Source organism: Atractosteus spatula, unplaced genomic scaffold (genome assembly GCF_055471065.1).
Source record: "Atractosteus spatula isolate fAtrSpa1 unplaced genomic scaffold, fAtrSpa1.hap1 Scaffold_126, whole genome shotgun sequence".
Lineage (NCBI taxonomy): Eukaryota > Metazoa > Chordata > Actinopteri > Semionotiformes > Lepisosteidae > Atractosteus > Atractosteus spatula.
The window spans coordinates 95,022-110,000 of NW_028296682.1; the positions used below are offsets into that span (position 1 = coordinate 95,022).

At 63.0% G+C, this 14,979-nt stretch overlaps 16 non-coding genes across 16 annotated transcripts in view; all 16 read left to right on the forward strand.

The window, feature by feature from the left end:
• Positions 1–288: 288 nt before the first annotated feature.
• Positions 289–479, forward strand: LOC148809576 (U2 spliceosomal RNA). Its single transcript, XR_016087391.1, has one exon. It is a non-coding gene; the product is annotated as a U2 spliceosomal RNA (small nuclear RNA).
• Positions 480–1,264: 785 nt separating this feature from the next.
• Positions 1,265–1,455, forward strand: LOC148809577 (U2 spliceosomal RNA). Its single transcript, XR_016087392.1, has one exon. It is a non-coding gene; the product is annotated as a U2 spliceosomal RNA (small nuclear RNA).
• A 785-nt stretch (positions 1,456–2,240) lies between these two features.
• On the forward strand, positions 2,241–2,431 carry LOC148809578 (U2 spliceosomal RNA). The gene has a single exon (XR_016087393.1). It is a non-coding gene; the product is annotated as a U2 spliceosomal RNA (small nuclear RNA).
• Positions 2,432–3,216: 785 nt separating this feature from the next.
• Positions 3,217–3,407, forward strand: LOC148809579 (U2 spliceosomal RNA). The gene has a single exon (XR_016087394.1). It is a non-coding gene; the product is annotated as a U2 spliceosomal RNA (small nuclear RNA).
• A 785-nt stretch (positions 3,408–4,192) lies between these two features.
• On the forward strand, positions 4,193–4,383 carry LOC148809580 (U2 spliceosomal RNA). The gene has a single exon (XR_016087395.1). It is a non-coding gene; the product is annotated as a U2 spliceosomal RNA (small nuclear RNA).
• A 786-nt stretch (positions 4,384–5,169) lies between these two features.
• LOC148809581 (U2 spliceosomal RNA) lies at positions 5,170–5,360 on the forward strand. Its single transcript, XR_016087397.1, has one exon. It is a non-coding gene; the product is annotated as a U2 spliceosomal RNA (small nuclear RNA).
• A 787-nt stretch (positions 5,361–6,147) lies between these two features.
• Positions 6,148–6,338, forward strand: LOC148809582 (U2 spliceosomal RNA). The gene has a single exon (XR_016087398.1). It is a non-coding gene; the product is annotated as a U2 spliceosomal RNA (small nuclear RNA).
• A 787-nt stretch (positions 6,339–7,125) lies between these two features.
• On the forward strand, positions 7,126–7,316 carry LOC148809583 (U2 spliceosomal RNA). Its single transcript, XR_016087399.1, has one exon. It is a non-coding gene; the product is annotated as a U2 spliceosomal RNA (small nuclear RNA).
• A 785-nt stretch (positions 7,317–8,101) lies between these two features.
• LOC148809584 (U2 spliceosomal RNA) lies at positions 8,102–8,292 on the forward strand. The gene has a single exon (XR_016087400.1). It is a non-coding gene; the product is annotated as a U2 spliceosomal RNA (small nuclear RNA).
• Positions 8,293–9,081: 789 nt separating this feature from the next.
• On the forward strand, positions 9,082–9,272 carry LOC148809585 (U2 spliceosomal RNA). The gene has a single exon (XR_016087401.1). It is a non-coding gene; the product is annotated as a U2 spliceosomal RNA (small nuclear RNA).
• A 785-nt stretch (positions 9,273–10,057) lies between these two features.
• Positions 10,058–10,248, forward strand: LOC148809586 (U2 spliceosomal RNA). Its single transcript, XR_016087402.1, has one exon. It is a non-coding gene; the product is annotated as a U2 spliceosomal RNA (small nuclear RNA).
• Positions 10,249–11,033: 785 nt separating this feature from the next.
• Positions 11,034–11,224, forward strand: LOC148809587 (U2 spliceosomal RNA). Its single transcript, XR_016087403.1, has one exon. It is a non-coding gene; the product is annotated as a U2 spliceosomal RNA (small nuclear RNA).
• A 787-nt stretch (positions 11,225–12,011) lies between these two features.
• Positions 12,012–12,202, forward strand: LOC148809588 (U2 spliceosomal RNA). The gene has a single exon (XR_016087404.1). It is a non-coding gene; the product is annotated as a U2 spliceosomal RNA (small nuclear RNA).
• A 785-nt stretch (positions 12,203–12,987) lies between these two features.
• LOC148809589 (U2 spliceosomal RNA) lies at positions 12,988–13,178 on the forward strand. Its single transcript, XR_016087405.1, has one exon. It is a non-coding gene; the product is annotated as a U2 spliceosomal RNA (small nuclear RNA).
• Positions 13,179–13,963: 785 nt separating this feature from the next.
• LOC148809590 (U2 spliceosomal RNA) lies at positions 13,964–14,154 on the forward strand. The gene has a single exon (XR_016087406.1). It is a non-coding gene; the product is annotated as a U2 spliceosomal RNA (small nuclear RNA).
• A 785-nt stretch (positions 14,155–14,939) lies between these two features.
• LOC148809591 (U2 spliceosomal RNA) overlaps positions 14,940–14,979 on the forward strand; it is a 191-nt gene continuing 151 nt past the window's right edge. Inside the window, exon 1 of the small nuclear RNA XR_016087408.1 lies at positions 14,940–14,979. This exon is cut by the window's right edge and continues 151 nt beyond it. This is a non-coding gene — a small nuclear RNA (U2 spliceosomal RNA).

Consider the following 14,979-nt stretch of genomic DNA (forward strand, 5'->3'; position numbering starts at 1 on the left):
GCTCACTCGGCACGGCTGCTGCTGGTGGGAGGGGCCTAAGCTAAGGAGGCCGGCCGGCTGGCGCCCCCCGCGGCTGCGGTCGTTGTCGGGCCGTTGACAGGAGATCAAAGAGCAGGGCCCCCGCCCGGGACTGGCGGGCAGGCAGGCGAGCAAGCAGGCAGGCAAGAGAGGGGGAGAGCGGAGTCCGGGCGGCCGGCAGCCGCGTGCGGACCGGGCTCCAGAGGCGTCGGCCTGCGCCGCTGCGCGCCAGCCGGACGCCCGCGCGCCCGCCCAAGGCCGGCGTCGGGCATCGCTTCTCGGCCTTTTGGCTAAGATCAAGTGTAGTATCTGTTCTTATCAGTTTAATATCTGATACGTCCCCCATCGGGGGACCACATATTAAACGGATTTTTGGAACAGGGAGCTGGATCAGGAGCTTGCTCCGTCCTCTCCACGCATCGGCCCGGTATTGCAGCGCCTCCGGGAACGGTGCACTACCTTCTCTCAGCGGTGAAAAGACAGACGTAGCTAGCAAGCAAGCGAGGTGGACCGGAGCTCCTTCCTCTCCGGTCTCGTCTCTCGTCCATCTGTGTGTCTCTGTGTCTCTCTCTCTCCCCCTCCCCGTTCCCGTGCTCCCTCCGTGCACTTTCCCGCGCCTCGACTCTCTCGGCAAGCAGGCCGGCCCCCTTTTCGGCTCCCGTGCGTTTTCCCTCCAAAAAACTTAGTTTTTTCCTCCTTTTTCCAGGGAGGCAGGCGTGGCTTGTGTGTGTGTGTGTGTGTGTGTGTGTGTGTGTGTGTGTGTGTGTGTGTGTGTCCCCGTCCTTGCAGGCGGGCCCCTTTCGACAGCCGGCCGTTTTCCCTCCAAAAAACTTAGTATATACACCTTTTCTTTCTTTTTTTCGGCAGGCAGGCAGGTGTGTGTGTGTCCCCGTCCCTCCCGAGAGAGCGCTGCCCCTTGCCTCTGCCCGCAGGTGCCGACGGTCCGCTTTCGCTTGCAGCTCACTCGGCACGGCTGCTGCTGGTGGGAGGGGCCTAAGCTAAGGAGGCCGGCCGGCTGGCGCCCCCCGCGGCTGCGGTCGTTGTCGGGCCGTTGACAGGAGATCAAAGAGCAGGGCCCCCGCCCGGGACTGGCGGGCAGGCAGGCGAGCAAGCAGGCAGGCAAGAGAGGGGGAGAGCGGAGTCCGGGCGGCCGGCAGCCGCGTGCGGACCGGGCTCCAGAGGCGTCGGCCTGCGCCGCTGCGCGCCAGCCGGACGCCCGCGCGCCCGCCCAAGGCCGGCGTCGGGCATCGCTTCTCGGCCTTTTGGCTAAGATCAAGTGTAGTATCTGTTCTTATCAGTTTAATATCTGATACGTCCCCCATCGGGGGACCACATATTAAACGGATTTTTGGAACAGGGAGCTGGATCAGGAGCTTGCTCCGTCCTCTCCACGCATCGGCCCGGTATTGCAGCGCCTCCGGGAACGGTGCACTACCTTCTCTCAGCGGTGAAAAGACAGACGTAGCTAGCAAGCAAGCGAGGTGGACCGGAGCTCCTTCCTCTCCGGTCTCGTCTCTCGTCCATCTGTGTGTCTCTGTGTCTCTCTCTCTCCCCCTCCCCGTTCCCGTGCTCCCTCCGTGCACTTTCCCGCGCCTCGACTCTCTCGGCAAGCAGGCCGGCCCCCTTTTCGGCTCCCGTGCGTTTTCCCTCCAAAAAACTTAGTTTTTTCCTCCTTTTTCCAGGGAGGCAGGCGTGGCTTGTGTGTGTGTGTGTGTGTGTGTGTGTGTGTGTGTGTGTGTGTGTGTGTGTGTCCCCGTCCTTGCAGGCGGGCCCCTTTCGACAGCCGGCCGTTTTCCCTCCAAAAAACTTAGTATATACACCTTTTCTTTCTTTTTTTCGGCAGGCAGGCAGGTGTGTGTGTGTCCCCGTCCCTCCCGAGAGAGCGCTGCCCCTTGCCTCTGCCCGCAGGTGCCGACGGTCCGCTTTCGCTTGCAGCTCACTCGGCACGGCTGCTGCTGGTGGGAGGGGCCTAAGCTAAGGAGGCCGGCCGGCTGGCGCCCCCCGCGGCTGCGGTCGTTGTCGGGCCGTTGACAGGAGATCAAAGAGCAGGGCCCCCGCCCGGGACTGGCGGGCAGGCAGGCGAGCAAGCAGGCAGGCAAGAGAGGGGGAGAGCGGAGTCCGGGCGGCCGGCAGCCGCGTGCGGACCGGGCTCCAGAGGCGTCGGCCTGCGCCGCTGCGCGCCAGCCGGACGCCCGCGCGCCCGCCCAAGGCCGGCGTCGGGCATCGCTTCTCGGCCTTTTGGCTAAGATCAAGTGTAGTATCTGTTCTTATCAGTTTAATATCTGATACGTCCCCCATCGGGGGACCACATATTAAACGGATTTTTGGAACAGGGAGCTGGATCAGGAGCTTGCTCCGTCCTCTCCACGCATCGGCCCGGTATTGCAGCGCCTCCGGGAACGGTGCACTACCTTCTCTCAGCGGTGAAAAGACAGACGTAGCTAGCAAGCAAGCGAGGTGGACCGGAGCTCCTTCCTCTCCGGTCTCGTCTCTCGTCCATCTGTGTGTCTCTGTGTCTCTCTCTCTCCCCCTCCCCGTTCCCGTGCTCCCTCCGTGCACTTTCCCGCGCCTCGACTCTCTCGGCAAGCAGGCCGGCCCCCTTTTCGGCTCCCGTGCGTTTTCCCTCCAAAAAACTTAGTTTTTTCCTCCTTTTTCCAGGGAGGCAGGCGTGGCTTGTGTGTGTGTGTGTGTGTGTGTGTGTGTGTGTGTGTGTGTGTGTGTGTGTGTCCCCGTCCTTGCAGGCGGGCCCCTTTCGACAGCCGGCCGTTTTCCCTCCAAAAAACTTAGTATATACACCTTTTCTTTCTTTTTTTCGGCAGGCAGGCAGGTGTGTGTGTGTCCCCGTCCCTCCCGAGAGAGCGCTGCCCCTTGCCTCTGCCCGCAGGTGCCGACGGTCCGCTTTCGCTTGCAGCTCACTCGGCACGGCTGCTGCTGGTGGGAGGGGCCTAAGCTAAGGAGGCCGGCCGGCTGGCGCCCCCCGCGGCTGCGGTCGTTGTCGGGCCGTTGACAGGAGATCAAAGAGCAGGGCCCCCGCCCGGGACTGGCGGGCAGGCAGGCGAGCAAGCAGGCAGGCAAGAGAGGGGGAGAGCGGAGTCCGGGCGGCCGGCAGCCGCGTGCGGACCGGGCTCCAGAGGCGTCGGCCTGCGCCGCTGCGCGCCAGCCGGACGCCCGCGCGCCCGCCCAAGGCCGGCGTCGGGCATCGCTTCTCGGCCTTTTGGCTAAGATCAAGTGTAGTATCTGTTCTTATCAGTTTAATATCTGATACGTCCCCCATCGGGGGACCACATATTAAACGGATTTTTGGAACAGGGAGCTGGATCAGGAGCTTGCTCCGTCCTCTCCACGCATCGGCCCGGTATTGCAGCGCCTCCGGGAACGGTGCACTACCTTCTCTCAGCGGTGAAAAGACAGACGTAGCTAGCAAGCAAGCGAGGTGGACCGGAGCTCCTTCCTCTCCGGTCTCGTCTCTCGTCCATCTGTGTGTCTCTGTGTCTCTCTCTCTCCCCCTCCCCGTTCCCGTGCTCCCTCCGTGCACTTTCCCGCGCCTCGACTCTCTCGGCAAGCAGGCCGGCCCCCTTTTCGGCTCCCGTGCGTTTTCCCTCCAAAAAACTTAGTTTTTTCCTCCTTTTTCCAGGGAGGCAGGCGTGGCTTGTGTGTGTGTGTGTGTGTGTGTGTGTGTGTGTGTGTGTGTGTGTGTGTGTGTCCCCGTCCTTGCAGGCGGGCCCCTTTCGACAGCCGGCCGTTTTCCCTCCAAAAAACTTAGTATATACACCTTTTCTTTCTTTTTTTCGGCAGGCAGGCAGGTGTGTGTGTGTCCCCGTCCCTCCCGAGAGAGCGCTGCCCCTTGCCTCTGCCCGCAGGTGCCGACGGTCCGCTTTCGCTTGCAGCTCACTCGGCACGGCTGCTGCTGGTGGGAGGGGCCTAAGCTAAGGAGGCCGGCCGGCTGGCGCCCCCCGCGGCTGCGGTCGTTGTCGGGCCGTTGACAGGAGATCAAAGAGCAGGGCCCCCGCCCGGGACTGGCGGGCAGGCAGGCGAGCAAGCAGGCAGGCAAGAGAGGGGGAGAGCGGAGTCCGGGCGGCCGGCAGCCGCGTGCGGACCGGGCTCCAGAGGCGTCGGCCTGCGCCGCTGCGCGCCAGCCGGACGCCCGCGCGCCCGCCCAAGGCCGGCGTCGGGCATCGCTTCTCGGCCTTTTGGCTAAGATCAAGTGTAGTATCTGTTCTTATCAGTTTAATATCTGATACGTCCCCCATCGGGGGACCACATATTAAACGGATTTTTGGAACAGGGAGCTGGATCAGGAGCTTGCTCCGTCCTCTCCACGCATCGGCCCGGTATTGCAGCGCCTCCGGGAACGGTGCACTACCTTCTCTCAGCGGTGAAAAGACAGACGTAGCTAGCAAGCAAGCGAGGTGGACCGGAGCTCCTTCCTCTCCGGTCTCGTCTCTCGTCCATCTGTGTGTCTCTGTGTCTCTCTCTCTCCCCCTCCCCGTTCCCGTGCTCCCTCCGTGCACTTTCCCGCGCCTCGACTCTCTCGGCAAGCAGGCCGGCCCCCTTTTCGGCTCCCGTGCGTTTTCCCTCCAAAAAACTTAGTTTTTTCCTCCTTTTTCCAGGGAGGCAGGCGTGGCTTGTGTGTGTGTGTGTGTGTGTGTGTGTGTGTGTGTGTGTGTGTGTGTGTGTGTGCCCCGTCCTTGCAGGCGGGCCCCTTTCGACAGCCGGCCGTTTTCCCTCCAAAAAACTTAGTATATACACCTTTTCTTTCTTTTTTTCGGCAGGCAGGCAGGTGTGTGTGTGTCCCCGTCCCTCCCGAGAGAGCGCTGCCCCTTGCCTCTGCCCGCAGGTGCCGACGGTCCGCTTTCGCTTGCAGCTCACTCGGCACGGCTGCTGCTGGTGGGAGGGGCCTAAGCTAAGGAGGCCGGCCGGCTGGCGCCCCCCGCGGCTGCGGTCGTTGTCGGGCCGTTGACAGGAGATCAAAGAGCAGGGCCCCCGCCCGGGACTGGCGGGCAGGCAGGCGAGCAAGCAGGCAGGCAAGAGAGGGGGAGAGCGGAGTCCGGGCGGCCGGCAGCCGCGTGCGGACCGGGCTCCAGAGGCGTCGGCCTGCGCCGCTGCGCGCCAGCCGGACGCCCGCGCGCCCGCCCAAGGCCGGCGTCGGGCATCGCTTCTCGGCCTTTTGGCTAAGATCAAGTGTAGTATCTGTTCTTATCAGTTTAATATCTGATACGTCCCCCATCGGGGGACCACATATTAAACGGATTTTTGGAACAGGGAGCTGGATCAGGAGCTTGCTCCGTCCTCTCCACGCATCGGCCCGGTATTGCAGCGCCTCCGGGAACGGTGCACTACCTTCTCTCAGCGGTGAAAAGACAGACGTAGCTAGCAAGCAAGCGAGGTGGACCGGAGCTCCTTCCTCTCCGGTCTCGTCTCTCGTCCATCTGTGTGTCTCTGTGTCTCTCTCTCTCCCCCTCCCCGTTCCCGTGCTCCCTCCGTGCACTTTCCCGCGCCTCGACTCTCTCGGCAAGCAGGCCGGCCCCCTTTTCGGCTCCCGTGCGTTTTCCCTCCAAAAAACTTAGTTTTTTCCTCCTTTTTCCAGGGAGGCAGGCGTGGCTTGTGTGTGTGTGTGTGTGTGTGTGTGTGTGTGTGTGTGTGTGTGTGTGTGTGTGTCCCCGTCCTTGCAGGCGGGCCCCTTTCGACAGCCGGCCGTTTTCCCTCCAAAAAACTTAGTATATACACCTTTTCTTTCTTTTTTTCGGCAGGCAGGCAGGTGTGTGTGTGTCCCCGTCCCTCCCGAGAGAGCGCTGCCCCTTGCCTCTGCCCGCAGGTGCCGACGGTCCGCTTTCGCTTGCAGCTCACTCGGCACGGCTGCTGCTGGTGGGAGGGGCCTAAGCTAAGGAGGCCGGCCGGCTGGCGCCCCCCGCGGCTGCGGTCGTTGTCGGGCCGTTGACAGGAGATCAAAGAGCAGGGCCCCCGCCCGGGACTGGCGGGCAGGCAGGCGAGCAAGCAGGCAGGCAAGAGAGGGGGAGAGCGGAGTCCGGGCGGCCGGCAGCCGCGTGCGGACCGGGCTCCAGAGGCGTCGGCCTGCGCCGCTGCGCGCCAGCCGGACGCCCGCGCGCCCGCCCAAGGCCGGCGTCGGGCATCGCTTCTCGGCCTTTTGGCTAAGATCAAGTGTAGTATCTGTTCTTATCAGTTTAATATCTGATACGTCCCCCATCGGGGGACCACATATTAAACGGATTTTTGGAACAGGGAGCTGGATCAGGAGCTTGCTCCGTCCTCTCCACGCATCGGCCCGGTATTGCAGCGCCTCCGGGAACGGTGCACTACCTTCTCTCAGCGGTGAAAAGACAGACGTAGCTAGCAAGCAAGCGAGGTGGACCGGAGCTCCTTCCTCTCCGGTCTCGTCTCTCGTCCATCTGTGTGTCTCTGTGTCTCTCTCTCTCCCCCTCCCCGTTCCCGTGCTCCCTCCGTGCACTTTCCCGCGCCTCGACTCTCTCGGCAAGCAGGCCGGCCCCCTTTTCGGCTCCCGTGCGTTTTCCCTCCAAAAAACTTAGTTTTTTCCTCCTTTTTCCAGGGAGGCAGGCGTGGCTTGTGTGTGTGTGTGTGTGTGTGTGTGTGTGTGTGTGTGTGTGTGTGTGTGTGTGTCCCCGTCCTTGCAGGCGGGCCCCTTTCGACAGCCGGCCGTTTTCCCTCCAAAAAACTTAGTATATACACCTTTTCTTTCTTTTTTTCGGCAGGCAGGCAGGTGTGTGTGTGTCCCCGTCCCTCCCGAGAGAGCGCTGCCCCTTGCCTCTGCCCGCAGGTGCCGACGGTCCGCTTTCGCTTGCAGCTCACTCGGCACGGCTGCTGCTGGTGGGAGGGGCCTAAGCTAAGGAGGCCGGCCGGCTGGCGCCCCCCGCGGCTGCGGTCGTTGTCGGGCCGTTGACAGGAGATCAAAGAGCAGGGCCCCCGCCCGGGACTGGCGGGCAGGCAGGCGAGCAAGCAGGCAGGCAAGAGAGGGGGAGAGCGGAGTCCGGGCGGCCGGCAGCCGCGTGCGGACCGGGCTCCAGAGGCGTCGGCCTGCGCCGCTGCGCGCCAGCCGGACGCCCGCGCGCCCGCCCAAGGCCGGCGTCGGGCATCGCTTCTCGGCCTTTTGGCTAAGATCAAGTGTAGTATCTGTTCTTATCAGTTTAATATCTGATACGTCCCCCATCGGGGGACCACATATTAAACGGATTTTTGGAACAGGGAGCTGGATCAGGAGCTTGCTCCGTCCTCTCCACGCATCGGCCCGGTATTGCAGCGCCTCCGGGAACGGTGCACTACCTTCTCTCAGCGGTGAAAAGACAGACGTAGCTAGCAAGCAAGCGAGGTGGACCGGAGCTCCTTCCTCTCCGGTCTCGTCTCTCGTCCATCTGTGTGTCTCTGTGTCTCTCTCTCTCCCCCTCCCCGTTCCCGTGCTCCCTCCGTGCACTTTCCCGCGCCTCGACTCTCTCGGCAAGCAGGCCGGCCCCCTTTTCGGCTCCCGTGCGTTTTCCCTCCAAAAAACTTAGTTTTTTCCTCCTTTTTCCAGGGAGGCAGGCGTGGCTTGTGTGTGTGTGTGTGTGTGTGTGTGTGTGTGTGTGTGTGTGTGTGTGTGTGTCCCCGTCCTTGCAGGCGGGCCCCTTTCGACAGCCGGCCGTTTTCCCTCCAAAAAACTTAGTATATACACCTTTTCTTTCTTTTTTTCGGCAGGCAGGCAGGTGTGTGTGTGTCCCCGTCCCTCCCGAGAGAGCGCTGCCCCTTGCCTCTGCCCGCAGGTGCCGACGGTCCGCTTTCGCTTGCAGCTCACTCGGCACGGCTGCTGCTGGTGGGAGGGGCCTAAGCTAAGGAGGCCGGCCGGCTGGCGCCCCCCGCGGCTGCGGTCGTTGTCGGGCCGTTGACAGGAGATCAAAGAGCAGGGCCCCCGCCCGGGACTGGCGGGCAGGCAGGCGAGCAAGCAGGCAGGCAAGAGAGGGGGAGAGCGGAGTCCGGGCGGCCGGCAGCCGCGTGCGGACCGGGCTCCAGAGGCGTCGGCCTGCGCCGCTGCGCGCCAGCCGGACGCCCGCGCGCCCGCCCAAGGCCGGCGTCGGGCATCGCTTCTCGGCCTTTTGGCTAAGATCAAGTGTAGTATCTGTTCTTATCAGTTTAATATCTGATACGTCCCCCATCGGGGGACCACATATTAAACGGATTTTTGGAACAGGGAGCTGGATCAGGAGCTTGCTCCGTCCTCTCCACGCATCGGCCCGGTATTGCAGCGCCTCCGGGAACGGTGCACTACCTTCTCTCAGCGGTGAAAAGACAGACGTAGCTAGCAAGCAAGCGAGGTGGACCGGAGCTCCTTCCTCTCCGGTCTCGTCTCTCGTCCATCTGTGTGTCTCTGTGTCTCTCTCTCTCCCCCTCCCCGTTCCCGTGCTCCCTCCGTGCACTTTCCCGCGCCTCGACTCTCTCGGCAAGCAGGCCGGCCCCCTTTTCGGCTCCCGTGCGTTTTCCCTCCAAAAAACTTAGTTTTTTCCTCCTTTTTCCAGGGAGGCAGGCGTGGCTTGTGTGTGTGTGTGTGTGTGTGTGTGTGTGTGTGTGTGTGTGTGTGTGTGTGTGTCCCCGTCCTTGCAGGCGGGCCCCTTTCGACAGCCGGCCGTTTTCCCTCCAAAAAACTTAGTATATACACCTTTTCTTTCTTTTTTTCGGCAGGCAGGCAGGTGTGTGTGTGTGTCCCCGTCCCTCCCGAGAGAGCGCTGCCCCTTGCCTCTGCCCGCAGGTGCCGACGGTCCGCTTTCGCTTGCAGCTCACTCGGCACGGCTGCTGCTGGTGGGAGGGGCCTAAGCTAAGGAGGCCGGCCGGCTGGCGCCCCCCGCGGCTGCGGTCGTTGTCGGGCCGTTGACAGGAGATCAAAGAGCAGGGCCCCCGCCCGGGACTGGCGGGCAGGCAGGCGAGCAAGCAGGCAGGCAAGAGAGGGGGAGAGCGGAGTCCGGGCGGCCGGCAGCCGCGTGCGGACCGGGCTCCAGAGGCGTCGGCCTGCGCCGCTGCGCGCCAGCCGGACGCCCGCGCGCCCGCCCAAGGCCGGCGTCGGGCATCGCTTCTCGGCCTTTTGGCTAAGATCAAGTGTAGTATCTGTTCTTATCAGTTTAATATCTGATACGTCCCCCATCGGGGGACCACATATTAAACGGATTTTTGGAACAGGGAGCTGGATCAGGAGCTTGCTCCGTCCTCTCCACGCATCGGCCCGGTATTGCAGCGCCTCCGGGAACGGTGCACTACCTTCTCTCAGCGGTGAAAAGACAGACGTAGCTAGCAAGCAAGCGAGGTGGACCGGAGCTCCTTCCTCTCCGGTCTCGTCTCTCGTCCATCTGTGTGTCTCTGTGTCTCTCTCTCTCCCCCTCCCCGTTCCCGTGCTCCCTCCGTGCACTTTCCCGCGCCTCGACTCTCTCGGCAAGCAGGCCGGCCCCCTTTTCGGCTCCCGTGCGTTTTCCCTCCAAAAAACTTAGTTTTTTCCTCCTTTTTCCAGGGAGGCAGGCGTGGCTTGTGTGTGTGTGTGTGTGTGTGTGTGTGTGTGTGTGTGTGTGTGTGTGTGTGTCCCCGTCCTTGCAGGCGGGCCCCTTTCGACAGCCGGCCGTTTTCCCTCCAAAAAACTTAGTATATACACCTTTTCTTTCTTTTTTTCGGCAGGCAGGCAGGTGTGTGTGTGTCCCCGTCCCTCCCGAGAGAGCGCTGCCCCTTGCCTCTGCCCGCAGGTGCCGACGGTCCGCTTTCGCTTGCAGCTCACTCGGCACGGCTGCTGCTGGTGGGAGGGGCCTAAGCTAAGGAGGCCGGCCGGCTGGCGCCCCCCGCGGCTGCGGTCGTTGTCGGGCCGTTGACAGGAGATCAAAGAGCAGGGCCCCCGCCCGGGACTGGCGGGCAGGCAGGCGAGCAAGCAGGCAGGCAAGAGAGGGGGAGAGCGGAGTCCGGGCGGCCGGCAGCCGCGTGCGGACCGGGCTCCAGAGGCGTCGGCCTGCGCCGCTGCGCGCCAGCCGGACGCCCGCGCGCCCGCCCAAGGCCGGCGTCGGGCATCGCTTCTCGGCCTTTTGGCTAAGATCAAGTGTAGTATCTGTTCTTATCAGTTTAATATCTGATACGTCCCCCATCGGGGGACCACATATTAAACGGATTTTTGGAACAGGGAGCTGGATCAGGAGCTTGCTCCGTCCTCTCCACGCATCGGCCCGGTATTGCAGCGCCTCCGGGAACGGTGCACTACCTTCTCTCAGCGGTGAAAAGACAGACGTAGCTAGCAAGCAAGCGAGGTGGACCGGAGCTCCTTCCTCTCCGGTCTCGTCTCTCGTCCATCTGTGTGTCTCTGTGTCTCTCTCTCTCCCCCTCCCCGTTCCCGTGCTCCCTCCGTGCACTTTCCCGCGCCTCGACTCTCTCGGCAAGCAGGCCGGCCCCCTTTTCGGCTCCCGTGCGTTTTCCCTCCAAAAAACTTAGTTTTTTCCTCCTTTTTCCAGGGAGGCAGGCGTGGCTTGTGTGTGTGTGTGTGTGTGTGTGTGTGTGTGTGTGTGTGTGTGTGTGTGTGTCCCCGTCCTTGCAGGCGGGCCCCTTTCGACAGCCGGCCGTTTTCCCTCCAAAAAACTTAGTATATACACCTTTTCTTTCTTTTTTTCGGCAGGCAGGCAGGTGTGTGTGTGTCCCCGTCCCTCCCGAGAGAGCGCTGCCCCTTGCCTCTGCCCGCAGGTGCCGACGGTCCGCTTTCGCTTGCAGCTCACTCGGCACGGCTGCTGCTGGTGGGAGGGGCCTAAGCTAAGGAGGCCGGCCGGCTGGCGCCCCCCGCGGCTGCGGTCGTTGTCGGGCCGTTGACAGGAGATCAAAGAGCAGGGCCCCCGCCCGGGACTGGCGGGCAGGCAGGCGAGCAAGCAGGCAGGCAAGAGAGGGGGAGAGCGGAGTCCGGGCGGCCGGCAGCCGCGTGCGGACCGGGCTCCAGAGGCGTCGGCCTGCGCCGCTGCGCGCCAGCCGGACGCCCGCGCGCCCGCCCAAGGCCGGCGTCGGGCATCGCTTCTCGGCCTTTTGGCTAAGATCAAGTGTAGTATCTGTTCTTATCAGTTTAATATCTGATACGTCCCCCATCGGGGGACCACATATTAAACGGATTTTTGGAACAGGGAGCTGGATCAGGAGCTTGCTCCGTCCTCTCCACGCATCGGCCCGGTATTGCAGCGCCTCCGGGAACGGTGCACTACCTTCTCTCAGCGGTGAAAAGACAGACGTAGCTAGCAAGCAAGCGAGGTGGACCGGAGCTCCTTCCTCTCCGGTCTCGTCTCTCGTCCATCTGTGTGTCTCTGTGTCTCTCTCTCTCCCCCTCCCCGTTCCCGTGCTCCCTCCGTGCACTTTCCCGCGCCTCGACTCTCTCGGCAAGCAGGCCGGCCCCCTTTTCGGCTCCCGTGCGTTTTCCCTCCAAAAAACTTAGTTTTTTCCTCCTTTTTCCAGGGAGGCAGGCGTGGCTTGTGTGTGTGTGTGTGTGTGTGTGTGTGTGTGTGTGTGTGTGTGTGTGTGTGTGTCCCCGTCCTTGCAGGCGGGCCCCTTTCGACAGCCGGCCGTTTTCCCTCCAAAAAACTTAGTATATACACCTTTTCTTTCTTTTTTTCGGCAGGCAGGCAGGTGTGTGTGTGTCCCCGTCCCTCCCGAGAGAGCGCTGCCCCTTGCCTCTGCCCGCAGGTGCCGACGGTCCGCTTTCGCTTGCAGCTCACTCGGCACGGCTGCTGCTGGTGGGAGGGGCCTAAGCTAAGGAGGCCGGCCGGCTGGCGCCCCCCGCGGCTGCGGTCGTTGTCGGGCCGTTGACAGGAGATCAAAGAGCAGGGCCCCCGCCCGGGACTGGCGGGCAGGCAGGCGAGCAAGCAGGCAGGCAAGAGAGGGGGAGAGCGGAGTCCGGGCGGCCGGCAGCCGCGTGCGGACCGGGCTCCAGAGGCGTCGGCCTGCGCCGCTGCGCGCCAGCCGGACGCCCGCGCGCCCGCCCAAGGCCGGCGTCGGGCATCGCTTCTCGGCCTTTTGGCTAAGATCAAGTGTAGTATCTGTTCTTATCAGTTTAATATCTGATACGTCCCCCATCGGGGGACCACATATTAAACGGATTTTTGGAACAGGGAGCTGGATCAGGAGCTTGCTCCGTCCTCTCCACGCATCGGCCCGGTATTGCAGCGCCTCCGGGAACGGTGCACTACCTTCTCTCAGCGGTGAAAAGACAGACGTAGCTAGCAAGCAAGCGAGGTGGACCGGAGCTCCTTCCTCTCCGGTCTCGTCTCTCGTCCATCTGTGTGTCTCTGTGTCTCTCTCTCTCCCCCTCCCCGTTCCCGTGCTCCCTCCGTGCACTTTCCCGCGCCTCGACTCTCTCGGCAAGCAGGCCGGCCCCCTTTTCGGCTCCCGTGCGTTTTCCCTCCAAAAAACTTAGTTTTTTCCTCCTTTTTCCAGGGAGGCAGGCGTGGCTTGTGTGTGTGTGTGTGTGTGTGTGTGTGTGTGTGTGTGTGTGTGTGTGTGTGTCCCCGTCCTTGCAGGCGGGCCCCTTTCGACAGCCGGCCGTTTTCCCTCCAAAAAACTTAGTATATACACCTTTTCTTTCTTTTTTTCGGCAGGCAGGCAGGTGTGTGTGTGTCCCCGTCCCTCCCGAGAGAGCGCTGCCCCTTGCCTCTGCCCGCAGGTGCCGACGGTCCGCTTTCGCTTGCAGCTCACTCGGCACGGCTGCTGCTGGTGGGAGGGGCCTAAGCTAAGGAGGCCGGCCGGCTGGCGCCCCCCGCGGCTGCGGTCGTTGTCGGGCCGTTGACAGGAGATCAAAGAGCAGGGCCCCCGCCCGGGACTGGCGGGCAGGCAGGCGAGCAAGCAGGCAGGCAAGAGAGGGGGAGAGCGGAGTCCGGGCGGCCGGCAGCCGCGTGCGGACCGGGCTCCAGAGGCGTCGGCCTGCGCCGCTGCGCGCCAGCCGGACGCCCGCGCGCCCGCCCAAGGCCGGCGTCGGGCATCGCTTCTCGGCCTTTTGGCTAAGATCAAGTGTAGTATCTGTTCTTATCAGTTTAATATCTGATACGTCCCCCATCGGGGGACCACATATTAAACGGATTTTTGGAACAGGGAGCTGGATCAGGAGCTTGCTCCGTCCTCTCCACGCATCGGCCCGGTATTGCAGCGCCTCCGGGAACGGTGCACTACCTTCTCTCAGCGGTGAAAAGACAGACGTAGCTAGCAAGCAAGCGAGGTGGACCGGAGCTCCTTCCTCTCCGGTCTCGTCTCTCGTCCATCTGTGTGTCTCTGTGTCTCTCTCTCTCCCCCTCCCCGTTCCCGTGCTCCCTCCGTGCACTTTCCCGCGCCTCGACTCTCTCGGCAAGCAGGCCGGCCCCCTTTTCGGCTCCCGTGCGTTTTCCCTCCAAAAAACTTAGTTTTTTCCTCCTTTTTCCAGGGAGGCAGGCGTGGCTTGTGTGTGTGTGTGTGTGTGTGTGTGTGTGTGTGTGTGTGTGTGTGTGTGTGTCCCCGTCCTTGCAGGCGGGCCCCTTTCGACAGCCGGCCGTTTTCCCTCCAAAAAACTTAGTATATACACCTTTTCTTTCTTTTTTTCGGCAGGCAGGCAGGTGTGTGTGTGTCCCCGTCCCTCCCGAGAGAGCGCTGCCCCTTGCCTCTGCCCGCAGGTGCCGACGGTCCGCTTTCGCTTGCAGCTCACTCGGCACGGCTGCTGCTGGTGGGAGGGGCCTAAGCTAAGGAGGCCGGCCGGCTGGCGCCCCCCGCGGCTGCGGTCGTTGTCGGGCCGTTGACAGGAGATCAAAGAGCAGGGCCCCCGCCCGGGACTGGCGGGCAGGCAGGCGAGCAAGCAGGCAGGCAAGAGAGGGGGAGAGCGGAGTCCGGGCGGCCGGCAGCCGCGTGCGGACCGGGCTCCAGAGGCGTCGGCCTGCGCCGCTGCGCGCCAGCCGGACGCCCGCGCGCCCGCCCAAGGCCGGCGTCGGGCATCGCTTCTCGGCCTTTTGGCTAAGATCAAGTGTAGTATCTGTTCTTATCAGTTTAATATCTGATACGTCCCCCATCGGGGGACCACATATTAAACGGATTTTTGGAACAGGGAGCTGGATCAGGAGCTTGCTCCGTCCTCTCCACGCATCGGCCCGGTATTGCAGCGCCTCCGGGAACGGTGCACTACCTTCTCTCAGCGGTGAAAAGACAGACGTAGCTAGCAAGCAAGCGAGGTGGACCGGAGCTCCTTCCTCTCCGGTCTCGTCTCTCGTCCATCTGTGTGTCTCTGTGTCTCTCTCTCTCCCCCTCCCCGTTCCCGTGCTCCCTCCGTGCACTTTCCCGCGCCTCGACTCTCTCGGCAAGCAGGCCGGCCCCCTTTTCGGCTCCCGTGCGTTTTCCCTCCAAAAAACTTAGTTTTTTCCTCCTTTTTCCAGGGAGGCAGGCGTGGCTTGTGTGTGTGTGTGTGTGTGTGTGTGTGTGTGTGTGTGTGTGTGTGTGTGTGTCCCCGTCCTTGCAGGCGGGCCCCTTTCGACAGCCGGCCGTTTTCCCTCCAAAAAACTTAGTATATACACCTTTTCTTTCTTTTTTTCGGCAGGCAGGCAGGTGTGTGTGTGTCCCCGTCCCTCCCGAGAGAGCGCTGCCCCTTGCCTCTGCCCGCAGGTGCCGACGGTCCGCTTTCGCTTGCAGCTCACTCGGCACGGCTGCTGCTGGTGGGAGGGGCCTAAGCTAAGGAGGCCGGCCGGCTGGCGCCCCCCGCGGCTGCGGTCGTTGTCGGGCCGTTGACAGGAGATCAAAGAGCAGGGCCCCCGCCCGGGACTGGCGGGCAGGCAGGCGAGCAAGCAGGCAGGCAAGAGAGGGGGAGAGCGGAGTCCGGGCGGCCGGCAGCCGCGTGCGGACCGGGCTCCAGAGGCGTCGGCCTGCGCCGCTGCGCGCCAGCCGGACGCCCGCGCGCCCGCCCAAGGCCGGCGTCGGGCATCGCTTCTCGGCCTTTTGGCTAAGATCAAGTGTAGTATC